The 19,266-nt window shown below is 49.0% G+C and overlaps 1 protein-coding gene across 4 annotated transcripts in view; it reads left to right on the top strand.

The window, feature by feature from the left end:
- CLSTN1 (calsyntenin 1) overlaps nt 1-19,266 on the top strand; it is a 58,289-nt gene that overhangs the window by 11,848 nt on the left and 27,175 nt on the right. The gene's annotated exons all lie outside the window — the stretch shown is intronic.

Raw genomic sequence — 19,266 nt, 5'->3', positions numbered from 1 at the left:
GTACTGCCGTTTGCTTCAATTTCCTGAAAAATGGGTGGGCGTTTTCTGGAATAAGTCCTGCATGGGCTTGCTCTGTCCTGTTAGCCTGGGTGGGGAATGGTTGTTCGTTTGTTTGTATCGCCCTTGTTGACCGTGGCCTAGTTCTTGGCTAGACTACATCCCACAACTCGCTTCCCCTTGCGATCATCTAACCCAGCCGTGGGCAAACTACAGCCCGCGGGCCGGATCCGGCCCGTTCGGCTGTTCTATCCGGCCCGCGGAGCCGAAAGAGCGGAGGGTTCTCTTGCTCTCCCCTCTGCTCCTTTACTTTGAATTTATATTCGTTCACACAAACACTCCATCCATGCTTTTGTTCCGGCCCTCCGGTCCAGTTTAAGAACCCATTGTGGCCCTCGAGTCAAAAAGTTTGCCCACCCCTGATCTAACCCTTTCTCTGTTTTTATGATGAAGTCCTTCCTGTGCTTGTAAAATCTGTCTTCCCACTTTTTACCATCTCTGGCTACTTATGTGTCATTGCATTAGAATGTTGAGTACTTTTAAACCCCTAAACTTTAAAAATCTGCTAATCTATCTTAAACAACCAGCTTTTGAGTTAGATGGCTAGCATTTTAGAAGGGATTTTATATATCAACTAGAGGCCCGATGCACGAAATTCGTGCAAGGGGCTCGGCCCTCACAGCTGTGGCAGCTGCCTTGGCCCTCGCAGCCCCGGCTTCGTCCGGAAGGTCGTCCAGCTGTCTGGTCTAATTAGCATATTACGCTTTTATTGTTATAGATTAGCTCAGTAAGCCTGTTTACCAAAGAGGAAAGCAATTGAAGTTTTTATTGTCGTCACTATGATATTGATGTAGTTCAGAATAGGAAAAGTAGGAATATGTAGTAGAGACCAACCGAGAGTGTCCTTAACCCGGTGTCTTTCTGTAATTAATAGTACTCAAAAGCCTTCACGTTGGGTGACCTGTTACAAACCTTTCATGTGCAGTTGAGTCAGGAAAGATTATAAAATTGGAGGAGTTTAAAACGTTCTGGAGAAAGCATACATTGTATTAACAAAGTTAGATGCTTTTTACCCTTGGAGCACTTTTTATGGGGACGGCTCAGAAGTTTGCACACTGTGCTCACATCCCAGCTTTGGATCAGAGAGCTTTGGGAATCTCCGGTGCAGCGTTTGCTGTGTTTTCTCTCTACAGGGAGCACCGGCCTCGGCTAGCTCCTTTCTGCCGGAACCCATCCAATCAGGGGGCCCCTTTCCTCTTGGAGGGCAGCGTTCGTTGTCAGAGTCTGCCTCCGTGTCCCCCCAGAATAAAGGCTGCAGCATGGGGGTGCAGTGGCATGGTTAAGAACATAGACTCTGGAGCTAAACGATTGGGTTCAAAGCCTGGCTCTGCTGTTAGGCAGGCTGCGCACTCTCTCCGTGCCTCAGTGTCTTCATCCTTCTTCCAAGAGGAGGGGATTAGTACCTATCTCATGGGGTTGTTAGCAGGAGTAAACTGGCTTTGTAAGTGTTTACAACACTACAGTAAACAGTGTTTGGTGTTTTATGAACTCCATTCTATGTAACTACCCCTTTTTAAAATTGAGGTAAAGTCCACATTACATAAAATGAACGTAAGTTTGTTGTTGTTTTTAAAGAATAGCTTATTGATTTCTAGAGAGAGGCACATCAGTGTGAAAGTGTAGCATGAGTTGGCTGCCTAGGGCTGTGTCTAGCTTCATTTTTTCCACGTGGCTGTCCAGTGGTTCAGCACCATTTGTTGAAAAGACTGTGTTCTGTTGTGCTCCTTTGCTCCTTTGTCACAGACCAGTTGACTGTATTTATGTGGGTCTATTTCCGGGCCCCCTACCAGGAATCGAGCCTGCAACCGGGCATGTGACCTTGACTGGGAATCAAACCGGCGAGCTTTGGTTCATGGGATGACACCCAACCTACTGAGCCACCCGGCCAGGGCAGATGAGCACAGCTTTTAACCGTCTGGGTTCCTAGCACAACTGAGTAGCAAGTGCAGAGAGATTCCATATATCTGGCCCCACATGCACAGCCTCCCCCACTGTTGACATCCTGCACCATGGCGGTACGCTCATTACCACTGAGGCCCTGCCTTGACAGCGTCATCACCCAAAGTCCATAGTTTACTCCAGGGCCCACTCTTAGTCTGTGGGTTTGGACAGGTGTATGACACGTGTCCACCACTGTAGTATCACACAGAGCAGTTTCACTGCCCTCGCAGTCCTGTGCTCTCTCTGGTCATTCCTCCCTCCCTCGAGCCCCTGGCAGCCACTGGCCCTTTTACTGTCTCCACAGCATTGTCCTCCCTCCCTCGAGCCCCTGGCAGCCACTGGCCCTTTTACTGTCCCCACAGCATTGTCTTTGCCAGCACGTCACGGAGTTGGAATCACAAGGGAGGTAGCTTTCAGGTGGCTTCATTCACTCCGTCACGTGCATTAAGTTTCCTCCTGTCTTTCCATGGCTCAGTAGCTCATTTCTTTTTAGCGCTGAGTAATAATCCGTTGTTTGGGCAGCCACAGTAGTTTTATCCATTCACCCGCTGGAGGGCATCTTGGTTTCTCCCAAGCTTTGTCATATGAGTAAAGCTGCTATAATCACCCATGTGCAGGTCACTGTGTGGACATTCGGGTAAGTGCCAAGGAGCATGCTTGCTGGGCATATGATCAGAGTCTGTTTATTTATTTATTTTTACCTTTAATTCACCTTCAGTCCGTTCAGTTTTGTAAGAGACTGCTAAACTGTCTTCTAAAGTGGCTGTACCATTTCTGTATTTCTACCAGCAGTGAGCGAGTCCCCATCGCTCCACATCCTCACCAGCATCTGGTGTTGTCAGCGTTTTGGATTTTGGCCATTCTCATTAGGGGTGAAATGGTATTATTATCACTTTAATTTGCATTTCCCTAATGACTTATGCTGTTGAACATCTTTCCATCTGTATATCTTCTTTGTTGAAGTGTCTGTATTTTTTAAATTGTGTTGGTTTTCTTATTATTGAGTTCTTTGTATATTTTGGATGACAGTCCTTTATGAGATGTGTCTTTTGCATATATTTTCTCCCGGTTTATGGCTGTCTTCTCATTCTCGTGATAGTGCCTTTTGTAGAGCAGAAGTTTTAAGTTTTAACCAAGTACATTGATTTCTTTTTAAAAAAAAAAATTTTATTGATTTTTTACAGAGAGGAAGGGAGAGGGATAGAGAGTTAGAAACATCGATGAGAGAGAAACATCGATCAGCTGCCTCCTGCACACCTCCCACTGGAGATGTGCCCGCAACCAAGGTACGTGCCCTTGACCGGAATCGAACCTGGGACCCTTCAGTCCGAAGGCCGATGCTCTATCCACTGAGCCAAATCGGCCAGGGCCAAGTCCATTGATTTCTTTCATGGATTGTGCCTTTGGTGTTGTGTCTAGAAGGTCATTACCATACCAGGGTCACCTAGGTTTTATCCTGTTACCCTTCCAGGAGTTTTAGGTTTTACACTTGGGTCTGTATCCACTTGGAGTTGATTTTTGTGAAGGGTGTCAGGTCTGTGTCTAGCTTCATTTTTTCCCACGTGGCTGTACAGCGGATCAGCACCATTTGTTGAAAAGACTTTGTTCAGACCAGTTGACTGTATTTACGCGGGTCTATTTCCGGGCTCTCTGTTCTGGTCCACTGATCTGTCAGTTCCTTCACCAATGCCTTACTGCCTTGATTGCTGTCGTTTTCTATAAGTTTTGTTCTTGTCTTTCAACATGGAGCTGGCTATTCTGGGTCTTTGGCCTCTACTTCCACAGTCTGCCAGCCTGCCTGGTTTCCTCCTCCCTGTGTGCCCCCTGGTGTAGATGCCAGAGGGTTTGACAGGCAGTGTTCCACACACAGGAGCCGAGTGGGGGTGGCGCGGCGCTAGCACCCCTGGTCTCAGCTTCTTGGCCGCCTCATCACACCGACGTTATTTAACGTGAACCCCCCAACCCCCCGGTCCTCCCGTCCTGTTCGTGGGGAGCCAAGCCTCTTACCTCCTAACTTGATGCTTCATTCCACATCCATCCATCCGTCTCATCCTCACATTCGAGGTGAAGGTTGAAGAGAGCCTTCCAAGTCTGAGCCTTCAAAAGGTCGGGAGACTCTGTTCGGTTTCTGGGTTCAACATTCCGTGACCTTTGGGGGTGGTCATTAACCCTTTTTAAGTCCGCCTGTCTTTATTTTCACCCAGTTTCCGTGTCCCAGTCTTGTCCTGGTCACAGGAGCTGAGAAGCAACAGTGAGCTCTCAACTCCTGTGTTTATTGTAAAGACATTACACTTACTTAACCAACGACATAGGGACTCTGTGCGGGGCACCTCCTGATCGCGGCTGACGTCACCCAGCTTCCCCATGACGCTCCCTCTAAGGAAAATGCTTGGGTACCTTGTTCTTGTGAAATGTCACCAGCTCTTTGTGATTTCCTTCTCTAGAGGCGCCAAAAGCCAGAGTAGACTTTTGTCCACGGTCAGTGTCAAACTCACTGCGGGAGTTTAAAACGTCCATCTTCGGCCCTAGCTGGTTTGGCTCAGTGGATAGAGCGTCGGCCTGTGGACTGAAGGGTCCCAGGTTCAGTTCCGGTTAAGGGCACATGCCTGGGTTCCAGGCTCGATCCCCAGTGGGAGCATGCAGGAGGCAGCCAATCAGTGATTCTCTCTCATTATTGATGTTTCCATCTCTCTCTCTGTCTCTCTTCCTCTCCGAAATCAATAAAGATATATTTTAAAAAATAAAATAAAACGTCCATCTTCTTCCCTGTCAGACCAGGTGCCATGCAGTGCCCATTCCTGGAGACCAGCATTTGCCGGTGGGCAGTTCTGTCTAACATTTCCCAGGGCCCAGGGCTCAGAACCCGGAGTAACTTAGGGAAGTGGGTCCTTTTCTCCTTCCTGCCGTCTTCGCAGCCCTGGACATGGGCTCCCTGTTGTCACGCCGGTTCTGCTCTCTCGAACATAAACCTGCTTCCCAAGAGGCTCAGCGGCAAAGCCACAGTGAGCTCTCATCTCCTGTGTTTATTGTAAAGACGTTACACTGTTTAACCAATGACGTAGGGACTCTGTGTGAAAGCAGTTGTCCTGCTGTCATTGGTATTGTAAGGATGTAGCTAGTAAAAAAACAAAAACTAGCAGGACAACGCCAGAATCCTGATTTTTCTGACTGCAGCGTGGATTTGTTGGACAGTCGAGTCAGCGCATGGGGGTACCGGGTGGAGCTGTTTAGAAGCTGCTGGCATTGACGGTGAATGCCGGCAGGCCTGGGGTGCGCGTGGCCTTTCCTGACTGTGCCCGATAACGCTTCCATTGTGGATGAAGGTCAGGAGCCCGAAAACACAGGCCTTGGAAATTGCCACCGGACTATTATGTTACAGTTCAGGACAGCGCCCTGTCCTGTTTCAACTCAAGACAAATGCGACGATGATAAAGAAGAAAGAAAAGGGCAGACTTGGCCTGTATTTTGTGATAACGTTGCAAAGTGGGAGGTTTCAGGAAACCATGGCATGTATTTTTTTGGCATAACTGTATTTCTGATTGACTTGCCTGGTAAGAGTTAATGGATAAACAGGCGCCTACCAGCCTCACAGGTGCTGAACGGTTTCCATGCACACGTGATGACTGCGAGGCCTTGGGACTCCGTGCCCAAGTGTTTTCCTTCACCAGCTTGCAGGGCGCTGGGTTTCTTATTTTCTACTTTCATATTAAATCATTGAAGTTCTTTGCAAAATGCAAGTGTGGGTATCTTAGTCATTATCATTCTTTTTGTTGTTGTTAATCCTCATCCGAAGATATTTTTCCATTGATTTTTAGGGAGAGTGGAAGAGAGAGGGAAAGACAGAGAGAAACATTGATGTGAGAGAAACCGAGGCATCGAACCTGGGACCCTTTGGTCCGCAGGCCGAGGCTCCATCCACTGAGCCAAACTGGCTAGGGCAGGGCATTATCCTTCTTTAGCGCCCAACTCCAGTTAGTTTCTCACAGGAGCTGCCCGTCTTGGCAGGATTGTGGGGACTGGAAGGTGGAGCAGGTGGTTTTGATTTGTTGCAGATGCAGAGCCTGGAGTCTGGAGGCACGTGCTGATGGGCGGCCAGTGGTCCTCCAGCTGAAGCTGCAGGGACCTGGAGCAGCGCGCACAGAAGGGCAGTGGATAAAGTTCGCCCTTGTGCATTGCGTTACCTGTGAGCCATTCTAGACGTGATGTTGCAGAGAATTAATAGTCATGCATGAGACGATTTTGCTTAAGGGGGCGCTTTTATGCTGCCACAAAAACAAGGAGACAGCTGTACTGGTTTTGAGCTGAGCTGGTGTCCTGAAGAGGGAAACCAGAGACAGGCCCCCCTGCTCTGCGGGGTGCGCAGAGGCAAGGAAGCCTTGAAGAGAATGGCCACTTTCCTTACAGAGGCTCTCCAGAGGCCTCAGCTGTGGGGCCCTGTGGCGGTTTGGTTTGTTCATTGTTGGCGAGGGCGGCAGATCTGAAGAATGCCCCTCCCACCCTTCCACCTGCCCAACCCCAGGTCAGCCTGACCGGCTCAGACGCCAGGGTGCGGCCCAGCGGGTGGAGTTGAGGGAAGATGTCTAGAATGTTCTGCTTTACTTCCTGGTGACAGGCCACTGCTGTGGTGGGTAAAGGGAGGCATTCTTGGCCTCTGATTTGGTCTTCCCTCCTCTGTTAGGATACCAGCCTGAATCATTGCAATAAGTGACGTTTCTCTGTTTCCCACCTCTCCTCACTACAGAGATAAACATTCTCCACTCCATCCCTTTCTCCCGTCCCCCTTTGTACTCCTCACAAAACTGAGTTCTGAAATATGGCTCCTCAGTGTTCACACATGAACAGTCACCACCTGAGGGACAGAGCTTGAGAAACCCTCAGAGGACCCTCTGCTCGAAGCCCAGTGCCCATCCACGCTGGTCAGAGGAGATCCCCAGTTCCCCGGGATGTTGACCTGCAAACCCCATCTTTATGTGCCACCTGGGGGGTTGCAGGATTCAGGCCCAGTGCCTCTCGGTTTCCAGGGATACTGCAGCCAAGGGCAGGGCTCCAGGCCCCGGGCTCCATGTGGGGTCCCTGGCCAGGGAGCAAGGCTGGCTGCAGGGTATTCATGACTGGGACCTGAGAGAAATCCTGTGACCCCAGACCACTTCCACCTGGCCCCTCCCAACGTGACCCCTGAACCTCAGGGCGACCCCTGAGTTCCTGAATCGAAGGACTGTCTTCCCTGCCCACCTCGCCTGTCACCTTTCCGAACTTCTAGAAGAATTGTGCAGGAGCTTCTGCCACTGGAAATCTTGTGGCCGCACACGAGGCTCCCAGATCAGTGACTGCCACAGCAATTTGTGACATTAAAGAGGGGAATAAATACGGGAGATTCGTGAAGCCCGGGAGACTGAAGTAGATAAGGAATACAGAAGTTACTGTTAGACGCGCCCATTATGTTTTGGGTTCATGCCTGGCCTGTTAATTTTATGGGGTAACTCTTAATATTGAGTAAACCAATTTAATTAGAAAAGTAATTGACTTCTGCCCTTCACGCTGGTAAAATGTTTTCATTTGCTTACTAGCAAAGCTTGTGAAAATGATATTAGGTTGCTTTGAAAATTAAATAACTTTTTATAAAAACCTGAGTAGTAGAAAAATGAGGTAATGGGTAACTGAAGGGTAGCCTCTTTGAGTGTAAGCACTTAAGTAAGCATTTGTTGCAGACTTATTTTAAAATTTCACATTTTTCCTGGTAATATTGAGTAAAATATGCCACCCATCCTTGGTGGCTTAGGATCAGGTATTAGACTGTAGACAGTGTGTGCAGGAGTAGGTGGGTCTTCTTAGCCCCTCCTGTTAGAGAACATACCTGGGACTTGTTTAGAGAAGGAAATCCTTAGGTCGTTGGTCCGCTGTCCACCCAGCCATCTGTCTGTCTGTCCAGTTTCCATTTCATCTTTCTCATAGCTGTGAAGCAAGAACGTTTAATTATGTAACCACCTGAACAGGGTAAAGAGATACCATCCATGAAGTTCACTAGGGAACAACATGGAAGGCAGCGCTCTGGAAGTTACTGTTTCATTCTCAGTAAAAGCACTGTGTTTGTCTTTTCACATGCACTTCTCCCCATTTCTCAGGGTGCTCTGTCATCTCACATCAAGTTATCTTCTTTGTGACTTTGAACCTTTCTATCCTCTAAAAATGGGTCACTAGCCTTTCCATCCTCTAAAAATGCAGCAACAATGTGGCACCCTACATGCTTCCTCCGTGGTCTGCTTCCCAGGGTAGCCAGCGGGGAAGTCTCCTCCATGAACGGTTAAGATATCGCTGCCAAACACCATGAAATGCAAGTAAAATGTGAACACCACAACATGAAGGAAACCTAGTTTTGTAACTTGGTTCCCGGTCCCATTGAGGTGCTGGATGAAGATGCCAGAGGTCTGAGGGTCCACCGATAGATTTCCCTGTTTGAAATGGTGATTTTCACCTACACTGGTTTCCGCAGGCGTCTGAAGCCCCTCACGCCTCCTGTCCGTGTTTTGTGTTTTCACATGTTTTCCTGCGGAGAGGGTTCGTGGCTTGCTTTAGGTTCTCAGAAGAGCCCAGGGAAAGGTGTGCACTTTGCTGCAGAAGGTCCTGCCCCTGCAGTCACAGACTTCCGGCTATTGTCTCAGGTTTGGGGATGCTAGATTTCAGCAGCTCCCTCTCTAAAACCACCTTTTAAATTTTTTTAAAAAGAGTCACATAATAGCATTTGACAAAATCTAACACCCATTCATGATAAAAAGTCAGCAAGTTAGGAAGAGAGGGGAACTCTCTCAACTTGATAAAGAACATCTATTAAAAAAAAAAAAACTATGAAGAAAAAAACGGGAAGTTGTAGAAACCAGGAAAGCATTATTCTTTAAGGGTGATGAATGGTTTAAAGTTGGGTTTTTCCCCCCTAGCAATAGAATTCAGGATGAATTACCACACACACAGATATATATTGAGTTAAATTATTTGATATATCAAAATAATTGGTTAAGTATGAATCCTGATTGGATATTTGAGAATGTTTTAGGTGATAATACCATTATGGTTAGTTTTAAAAGAGTCCTTATCTTTTAGAGTTGTATGTTGAAGAATTGAGGGGGTGAAGTTAGCTGATGTCGGGGATTTGTTTCAAAATAATGGAAACTGGTGGTAGGAATGGGTAAATCAAACAAGATTGGTCCTGTATTGATAATTGTAATAGCTGAGTCCTGGGTACATGCGGTTTATTCTTCTACTAGTGGCCCGGTGCATGAAATTTGTGCACATTAAAAGGGGATTAATTAGAGGAAATAATTTAATATTGCTATTTGCCCCTTTCTCTATAATAGAATTTTCAGAGATGAAAGAAAGTTAGTAAAATGTATATGAAAACCTTCTTCCTCTCAGAGTCTGGGGCTCACCACGGGACCCAGAGTCAAGTCCCTGTCCACTCACATGCACTTCAAAATTGCGTGAGACCCAGACCCGGCCGGCCCCCCATCCATTGGGCTAGATCCAGACCTGGCCAGTCCCACCCTTATCAAGCCCTGCCGGGCAGGGGGCATAATCTCAGGTCCCCTGGCCTGGCGCCAGGACGGGAGGCATGGCCTGTGGTCCCCCAGCCCAGACCGGGGCGGGGGGTGTGCCTTGAGGCCCTTCGTCAAGCCCCACCAGGTGGGGGACACGGCCTGAGATCCCCTGTCAAGCCCCGCTGGGTGGGGGGCATGGCCTATGGTCCCCCGTCAAGCCCTGCCAGGCGGGGGGGCACAGCCTCAGGTCCCCCGTCAAGCCCTGCTGGGCGGGGGCGTGGCCTGAGTTCCCCCGACCCAGCACTGGGGGTGCACCTTGAGGTCCCCGTCAAGCCCCGCTGGGTGGGGGGCACGGCCTGAGGTCTCCTGTCAAGCCCAGCCAGGCAGGGGGCACAGGCTCAGGTCTCCTGGCCCGGTGCTGGGGTGAGGGTGTGGTCTGAGGTCCTCGTCAAGCCCTGCTGGGTGGGGGGCGCAGCCTGAGGTCCCCCAACCTGGCGCTGGGGCGGGGGGAGCAGCCTGAGTTCCTCTAGTCCAGCACCAGGATGGGAAGCGCACCTTGAGGTCCCCCGTCAAGCCCCGCCGGGTGGGGAGTGCGGCCTGAAGTCCCCTGTCAAGCCCCACCTGGTGGGGGGCGTGGCCTGAGGTCCCCCATCCTGGCACTGGGGCAGGGGGAGCAGCCTGAGGTCCCCTAGTCCAGCACCAGGATGGGAAGCGCACCTTGAGGTCCCCTGTCAAGCCCTGCTGGGTGGGGGATGCGGCCTGAGGTCCCCTGTCAAGCCCTGCCAGATGGGGGATGAAGCCTGAGGTCCCCTGTCAAGCCCCACGGGGCCGTGGGAGAGCATAGCCTCAGGTCTGTGCTGATTGCTTGTTAAGGCTCCTTATGGGAACTTGGCCTCAGCTGTGGGTGCAGCCATCTTTGTGATGGAGTGATGGTCAATTAGCATATCCCTTCTTTATTAGATAGGATTCTTTCTACTTTATAGCTTACATAATATAAAAAGGTAAAATTGCCTGATATAAAACTTGTGTGGTCAGCATTGGGTGGCTAATATCAAAACCCAGAAAATGACAAGTGTTGGTGAGGTTGTGGAGGAATTGGGAGCCTTGTGCTCCGAGGGTGGGAATGTGAAAATGGTGCAGTCACTGTGGGAAACAATATTGGCAGTTCCTCAAAGAATTAAAACCAGAATTACTGAATGACCCAGCAGTTCCACTTCTGGGTGCATACCCAAAAGAATTGAAAACAGGGTGGCAAACAGATGTTTGTATACCCGTGTCCATGACATTATTCACAGTAGCCAAAAGGTATTGGCAACCCAAGTGCCCTTGACAGATGGAGAGACAAGATGTGGTCCATACATAGAATGGGATATCACTCAGCCTTAAAAAGGTGATGCATACTGTAACACACATGGACCTTGAGGACATTATGCTAAGGACAAATACCCACTTACCAACTGTGGCTGATTAAAAGTTTCCTTTTTTGTTTTTGTTTTTTTAAAAAAAGCCAGGTGATTTTGTTTGCTTGCTTTTTGTTTTACACTTAACAGAATCACTTCTTTCTTCGGCTGCATACGAGAGAAAGTTAGGCCTCTCCAGGGCCTGAGCCTGTAGGGATTTCATTAGCTGTAGGTTGTATTTTGGAAGATGATGATGGGGAGATCGTCATGGGAACGCCTCTGGAGTCTCTCTAGCTCTGGTCCTTCTGCCATTGTAGTTTTTCCTAAAACATAAGCTGCTGCTTAAGATGAACTGATCAACACATTTGTTGAGCATCCGTGTGCCAGGCATAGAGTGGGCCCTTCACTCACATCCTATATAATAAAGATGTAATATGCAAATTGACCCTCACGCCCTCACAAGATGGCTGCCTATGACCAGGCTGGCAGGGGGGTTAGTGAGGGATGACCAAACAACTGAACAAGCAGGCTGTGTGGGGCAACCAGGCCAGCAGGGGGGTTAGTGAGGGACGACCAAACGACTGAACAAGCAGGCTGCATGGGGTGACCAGGTCGGCGGGGGGGGCAGTTGGGGGTGACCAGGCCGGCAGGGGGAGCAGTTAGAGGCAATCAGGCTGGCATGCAGAGGCAATGAGGGGCGATCAGGCCGGCAGGGCAGGGGGCAGTTAGGGGCAACCAGGTAGGCAGGCAGGTGAGTGATTAGGAGCCAGCGGTCCAGGATTGTGAGAGGGATGTCCGACTGCCAGTTTAAGGATCAGACCTAAACCGGCATTCGGACATTCCCCAAAGGGTCCCGGATTGGAGTGGGTGCAGGCTGGGCTGAGGGGACCCCCCCCCCCCCGCATGAATTTCATGCACTGGGCCTCTAGTCATACCTAATAATAGACAAACATGTAAATTGACCATACCTCTGCTATGCCCACAGCCAATCAGACTGTGTATGCAAATTAACCCAACAAAGATGGAGGTTAATTTGCATACATAGGCACCCAGCAGCCTGGGAACTTTCTCAGCACCCAGGTCACTCCGATGTAGGCCCCGTGTGGGTCCTAAGCAACCTGGGAAGGGCCTGAGCCAGGGGGCTCCTGGACAGGGGCGGAGCCCGCGATCAGAGGCAGCTGCGGGGCCCCTGCCCAGGCCCCAAGGCTTTAGGCCTTGGCAGGGGTGGAGCCAGTGATCAGAGGGAGCTGGGGGTCCCCTGCCCAGGCCCCAAGCCTGGGCCAGAGGTTTGGAGCCTGGGCAGGTGCAGAGCCAGCGATTGGAGGGAGCTGGGGGTATCCTGCCCAGGCCCCAAACCTCGGCCAGAGGCTTTGGGCCTGGGCAGGGGTGGAGCCAGAGATCAGAGGCGATAGATGTGAACTACAGAGGAAACACCTTATTGCTCATTGGCTAAGCTCTCTGTATGCCATTGGTAATATTCTTAGTAACTTGGGTATAAGAATCCAAAAAGGTGATCTAGGGCTTTTCCACCACACTCCTGGAGAAAAAAAGGAAGGTCCGCTGCTGGAGGGCTAAGAAATGTCATATCCTGCCCTAGCCGGTTTGGCTCAGTGGACAATGCCTTGGCTTGCCAACCGCAGGGTCCGGGTTCGATTCTGATCAAGGGCATGTACCTCGGTTGCAGGCTTCTCCCTGGCTGGGGCCCAGGTCAGGGCTCATGCAGGAGGCAACCAATCAAAGTGTTCCTCTCACTTGGATGTTTCTCTCTGTCTTTCCCTTTCTCTTCCACATTCTCTAAAAATCAATGGAAACATCTCCTCAGGTGAGGATAAAAAAAAAAAAGTCATATCCTATGAAAGACACATCTTGAAAAATGCCTAAAGAAAGTTGTCATTTTTTCATGGTGAAGGGACTGGAGTCCGTGTTGATGAAACACCTTGGTGGCTGTGGTGACTGGCAGTGGCTGCAGCAGTGGGGTGATGGGGCTGGTGCCTTCCCCTGATCAGCCTGGTCACCTCCCAAAAATGGAGGCCAGACTGCGGCTTAGGCCCGCTCCCCAAGGGAGAGGGGGCAGGCTGGGCTGAGGGACACCCCCCCCCCAGTGCATGAATTTCATGCACCGGGCCCCTAGTTAGCTATAATCCTCAAAACAAGGTTGTGGAAGGAGGTCCTGTTCCCGACTTATGATGTAGAAATAGGCACAGGTGGTTAAAGAATCCGTCCCTAGTTAGAATGTCAGACACAGTTCATTTATTAATTATATTCCTGTCTTTCTTACCAGACCACACTGTTTAAAACTTTTAACCACTTCTAACAGAATAGAGGGAGCTCATTGGCATAGCAGAGAAGGGGGTGCTCACCTGTTGCCAGCCACAGCTCAATCAAGCCCCTCTCCAGCTGTGCCTCGTTATACATCCGTTATCCCAGTCTTGCTAGTCCCAGAATGATCCACAGGCTTTTCTACCTTTGAACCTCATTTGTATTTTTTACTCTGTTTAAAAAAAAAAACCCTCAAGCCCCAGTCGGTTTGGCTCAGTGGATAGAGTATCGGCCTGAGGACCAAAGGGTCCCGGGTTCGATTCCAGTCAGGCACGTACCTCAGTTGCAGGCTCCTCCCCGGCCTGGGCCAGTCAGGGCACGTGCAGGAGGCAATCACAATCAATTGATGTGTTTCTCTCATATCAATGTTTTTCTCTGTCCCTGTCTCTTTTCCTCTCTAAAATAAACGGAAAAATATCTTTGGGTGAGGATTAAAAATAGATAAATAAAATACCCCCTCAAAAGGATGCTCCTGTTAAGGATGTCAATGGGAGGTCTCCATTGTGCTTCTGGTGGTCCCCAGAGGTGGTCTCAGATATTTCCAGCTCTCTCCTCCGGACACACGCTGGAATTGCACTGCCCACCCTGGTGATTTGGGTGGGGCCATGGGACCAGTTCTGGCCCACGAGTTAGGAGCAGAAGTGAGTTGTATTTCATCCGTGTAGACGGTTCAGCTTCCACTAGGCAATCCTCCAGAGCGCTCACGCTTCCCTGGCAATGGCATGGCCACATGTGAGATGGAGGCTGCCGGTCTTACGGGCTCAGCTGACCGTCCGAGGTCCCACCACGGAGTGAGTTCCCGCCCCCAGTTTTTCCCACATCCCACGACCCGGTGATGCTAGCCGCATCCGTTCAGGATGTGGATGTTCGTTGATACGTTTGTGTTCTCCGGCAGATTGCGCCTGCTTCCCCAGCACAGCACCTTGCAGTGCGCTTCTGCCTCGCAGGCGGTCCTGGGGACAGACTTCGAGTCCATGGTGATGTGAGGCCAGAAGGACCTTGGATGTCAAGCTGGTTTTCAAGGATCAGAGCTGGTCTGATCTAAATATGAATTTATGACTGGGACAGTGCTTAGAGGCCATAACAATGGATGCCTTTTTACGTTTTTATTTTGGGACTATCTGAATAATTTATGGATTTTAAATGTTTTCTGAGGAAAAATAATCAGTTGGAGATTTTATATTGATATCATTTAAGACACTTTTCTATGCATACTGCCTTTAGCAAGGGCTCTGCTAACACATTACATTCCACTTCTTAGTGAGTCAGGAGCTAGATTTTTAAATCCAAGCCTGGCAATTTGCAGCACACACTCAAAGGCACCTGCCGCCACCTAGTGGCGGTGTCTCCTAATTGTATACTCTTACTCATAAGTTTAAGGCATCTAATTGTATACTCTTGATGGACCAAGCTTAAATGTTGAATCTGCAAACAAAACATGTAACATTATCTAAAATTTACCGGTGAATTGCCTACAGTCTCTTAAAACATATAGTTGTCGCCTGACTGGTGTGGCTCAGTGGTTGAGCGTGGACCTATTGAACCAGGAGGTAACAGTTTGATTCCCGATCAGGGCACATTATGGGGCGTGTACGAGGCAGCCGATCCATGATTCTCTCTCATCATTGATGTTTCTATCTCTCTCTTCCTCTCCATTCCTCTCTGAAGTTAATTAAAAATATTTTAAAAAACACATATTTCTCATTATTAATTATTTAATATGTCGTTATTGGGGCAGTATGACTAGATGTTCTGGAATGAGAAGTGGCACATATCCAATTTGTTTTTGGAAAGAGTGGGTTTCTCTTCGTAAATGAATTTATCAGCCAGGAACTCTGGTGCAGGGTTGATGTCAGGGCTGCCACACACAGGCTTTGCAGCCACCTTGCCAGGGATCTGTGACTTGCGTGACCTGGACAGGGAGCCAACCTCTCTTTTGCCCACAAAGTTGGGATGTACTGGGAAAGTGTAAGTTTTTATATTTAAAGTTAATCCTGAAGCTGACTGTTGTATTCTTTTCACTTTGGTTTTTAAATCAGTGACCATTTATAACCACAGAAGCTAGCCAGGTCTTAGAGTAATAGGTGCACACCCCAGATACAGCCTACATTTGCAGAAGGTCTGATCGCCAGCCTTGCCATTCCCGGATTTTAATCAGTATTTTGCCATTCAAAATGTCGTTGGCTTTTTCATGGTGTAGAATGTGAAGCCATGAATCAGGAAAAGGCTCTGAGCATGGTGACCTGTTCCTAGCCTTCTGGCTGCTCGTCTCCCCGAGTTTTCTGTGGCTCCTTCCGGATGATTACAGAAACATCAGTCACTTGTCTTCATACATATTTTATAATGCCAATTGAATGTGATGAAATATTAAAAATACCATTCATTAAATATTTAAAAGTTCATTCTTTGAAACTGGCCAGCTCTCTTCATTCTACTGCCAGCCTAAAGGAGCAATTTAGAAAATCTGAATTATAAAATTAGAATACTGGGAAAAATCAGAGAATTAGGAATATCACTATAAATTTATTTTTTGCCTTGAACCATTAGTAATTTTCAGCTGCAGGCCTTTCCTTCAGGGTAGCAGAAATACACATTTTATGCTACTGCCTTTTAATACTTTCTGCTATTTTAGATTTTCTGCGCTTTGCCTAGTATTTTTACCTTCTTACTGGGTTAGAAAAATTCACTTAAAGTCTAAGGAGTTTAACAGATTTACATATTGGAATGATCTTCCGTTTCATTTGCTTTGCTTATAATTTTATTAATAAAACTTTAAGTATGAAAACAAATTGGAATTTACTATTGCTCTTCATGGTACATTATTAATAGTAAGTTGAATTAATAGCTTCTGTGTTTTGAAAGGAGAGATCAGTGACAAACTGGAGGTTCTTCCCAGTGGCCTTTTTAATGGTCACACCTGTAGCCCATGCAGCCGTCCAGCCTGCACCATAGCAGGTCTCCGAGCAGGTGTCACGAGCTGTCTGGAGAAGTGGGAGTCTCAGCCGTTAGGAAAAGCCCCAGCCCGGCTGCAGAGTGAGGCTGTTGCCTGTGTTCAGAGGACCCTCCCGGAGCGAAGGCTGCCGCGACTCGGCCCCGCACAGCGCCCCCCAGTGAGCTTGGCACCGTCGGGGTGCTGCTGAAGGGCAGGTGCACCAGAACTTCTGAATTCTCTTCTCTCCCAAGGCTCCTGGCCCGGGGCAGCTTTTGTGTGGGGAGAGCTTTTCCAAAGGCTCTTTAAATCTTGGCCTCCATGATATGGGTTTGGTACCCTAGTTGGTCCCCCCAGAATCTAAGCACAGGTCACCTTTCTGGACAAGTCCCTGGTTTGCGCGTGGACCGCCAGGTTCTCCGTCTCCTTTGCTTTGAATGTCCACCTGTCAGAAACAAAAAGTCACACCTCCTTGATGTTTACAACATCAAATCATACCTGCTTTTCAGTTCTCAGCACCAAAACTACCTTCTCTAGGAGAGGATTTCGAACCAGGACACTGACTTTTTAAAAAAAATATATTTTTGTTGACTTCAGAAAGGAAGGGAGCGGGAGAGAGAGAAACATCAATGATGAGAGAGAATCATTGATTGGCTGCCTCCTGCACGCCCCACATGGGAACGAGCCTGCAACCCAGGCATGTGCCCTGACCAGCAATTGAAACGTGACCTCCTGGTTCATAGGTCGACGCTCAACCAGAGCCACGATGGCCGGGCCAGGACATTGATTTTATTTGTATTGTATATGAGGTTCCTTACACACTCATTCATTGGCCTGATACTTGCCGAGTGATGAGATGCTAGTTAGCAAACAGCAAAAGGTCAGCCACTCCCAGCATCTGTTTTTGTCCATGTCTGAGGGGAGGAGGGGAAGGTAATGACACAGCAGCCCCTGTGGCACCTCCTGTGTCTGACACTGTCAGCCTGGCATGTGTGACGGGTTTGATCACACAGCAACCTGTGACGTGGGTACTATTCCTGTCCTTGGTTTACAGTTGAGGAAACAGGCCCACGGAGGCAGCCAGGTAACTGCCCCAAGGTCCCAGGCTGGCTCCGCTGCCCTCGCTGTGCCCAGGGTGGCGATGAGCAGCAGCAGAGAAGGAGACGGTGGGGCCAGAGCAGCGGGTGCTGGTGTGGTTGGACGAGGGAGCATTTGAACAGAGACCTGAGACTCTGGCCGGGGACTTGAGAGGTCAAAGCTATTTTAATATCAAGACATTGACTTGCTTTTCCCTCATCCTCGTGAGAGCGTGGTGGTTTCCTAGAGCAGTGGTTGGCAAACCGCGGCTCGCGAGCCACATGCGGCTCTTTGGCCCCTTGCGTGTGGCTCTTACACAAAATACCACGTGCGGGCGCGCACGTACAGTGCGATTGAAACTTCGTGGCCCATGCGCAGAAGTCGGTTTTCGGCGTTCAAAAGAAATTTCAATTGTTGTACTGTTGATATTTGGCTCTGTTGACTAATGAGTTTGCCGACCACTGGAGAGGCTGCCTGGCGTGTGCGGCAGGACCCAGGAGGCGCCCTGGGGACCAGCTGGCTCCGATGAAGCCGGACAGTGAGCGAAAAGACTGGCAGGATGGACATGGTGCCGCTGTCCTTAGTGAGCTTTGTTTTTTAAAATGCAGTTTTTATGAAAATGGTACTTACGTTAACTTATAATGGGTTTGTATTTTTAAATGAATTAATAAATACTAAAATTTATCTTGGTTTTAATTTCTTATAATACAGTAAATTCTGATAGGTAGGTAGGTAGATAAATGAGATAGGTAGGTAGATCCCACATAAACGAATGCTGTGAGGATCTTCAGTAACGTTTTGGTGTGGCCGGTTCTGGGTGCACGTGTTTGAGGATCTGTCCGGAGGGCAAGAACGCGCTTGTCACCTGGCCCTTGTAACAAGTCCAGGAGAGCGGAGAGGTGACGAGAAGTGGCTGCATCTGCATTTTGTGCGCGCAGAGTTTTAAATGTGGTAAAATGTAGAACAGAATTTCTCGTCGTGACCATCTTAAGCATACAGTTCAGTCGTGTTACGTATACTCGTTCATATTGTTGTGCAACCTGTTCCAGAACTCTTCTCATCTTGTAAAACTGCAACTCTGCACCCATTAGACTGGTCCTGTGGGTCTGCGGTGACCTTGCAAGTGAAGCAGAGGTTTAAACGCTGTGGGTTGGATGTGGCATGCATAAATGTCTGATGGAGGCGTCATTCATTGCAGAGCCGGGAGCTTGTTTCCCTCCCGCACGCCGGCCATGCACCGCGCTGGAGGGGATGCAGGTGAGGCCAGGTGCTTCTCACCTGTTGCTCCATAACGGTCATCACCCGCAGCAGGAAAGCAGTGTCCCCTTACGGGATGTTGTATTCGACGTGGTTAAACGTTTAAATTTAATTTCAGATGCTTCTGGATTGATTTGCACTTACGGGAAAGAGTCTGGGTAGTTCCTTCAACAAATAGGCACTACCTATTGGTCATAAAGTTCCATACCCTAAATTGAGGACTTCTGTGGTTAACCGTATCCTGAGATGTGATACGTTACACCTGAGATAGAAGGAGAGCTGGTAACACTCAAGGGAAAAGTCTTTCTACAATGAGAGCGTTCCGCTGTGAGGTGGAGCCCACAATGCACTGGTGGAGCGAGCGCGCAGGGAGGACGTGGTGGCTGTGGCCCGGACAAAGCCAGGCCCAGGCAAACAGGAGGGATCAGAACTAAAAACTGATGGCGCCAGCTACGTGCCTGCTGGACAGCGCAGTTCTCCCTTAACAACAGAATAGCGTTACACTGCCCAGCCCCTTTCCGGTGACGGCACCAGCCCTCTGGGGAGGGGGCGGGGCTGCCTTACGAACTAGGAAATGAGATTGAGAGGTTACTCAAGGCCACCCAGAGGTCAGTTACACCTGCTCAAGGTCACTCAGTAAAGATAGAGGACGCTGGAATCGGACCCCACGTCAGCCTGACTCCAAAGTGGGTTCTTTATTCTTAAACAGTTTTCAGTCAACTATTTCAGGAATTCACATTTTATTTTATTTTAATGC

This window comes from Plecotus auritus (genome assembly GCF_963455305.1).
Source record: "Plecotus auritus genome assembly, chromosome: 2".
Classification (NCBI taxonomy): Eukaryota; Metazoa; Chordata; class Mammalia; order Chiroptera; family Vespertilionidae; genus Plecotus; species Plecotus auritus.
Note: the sequence above shows the minus strand (reverse complement) of the source record. Positions and strands in the feature narration are given on the sequence as shown.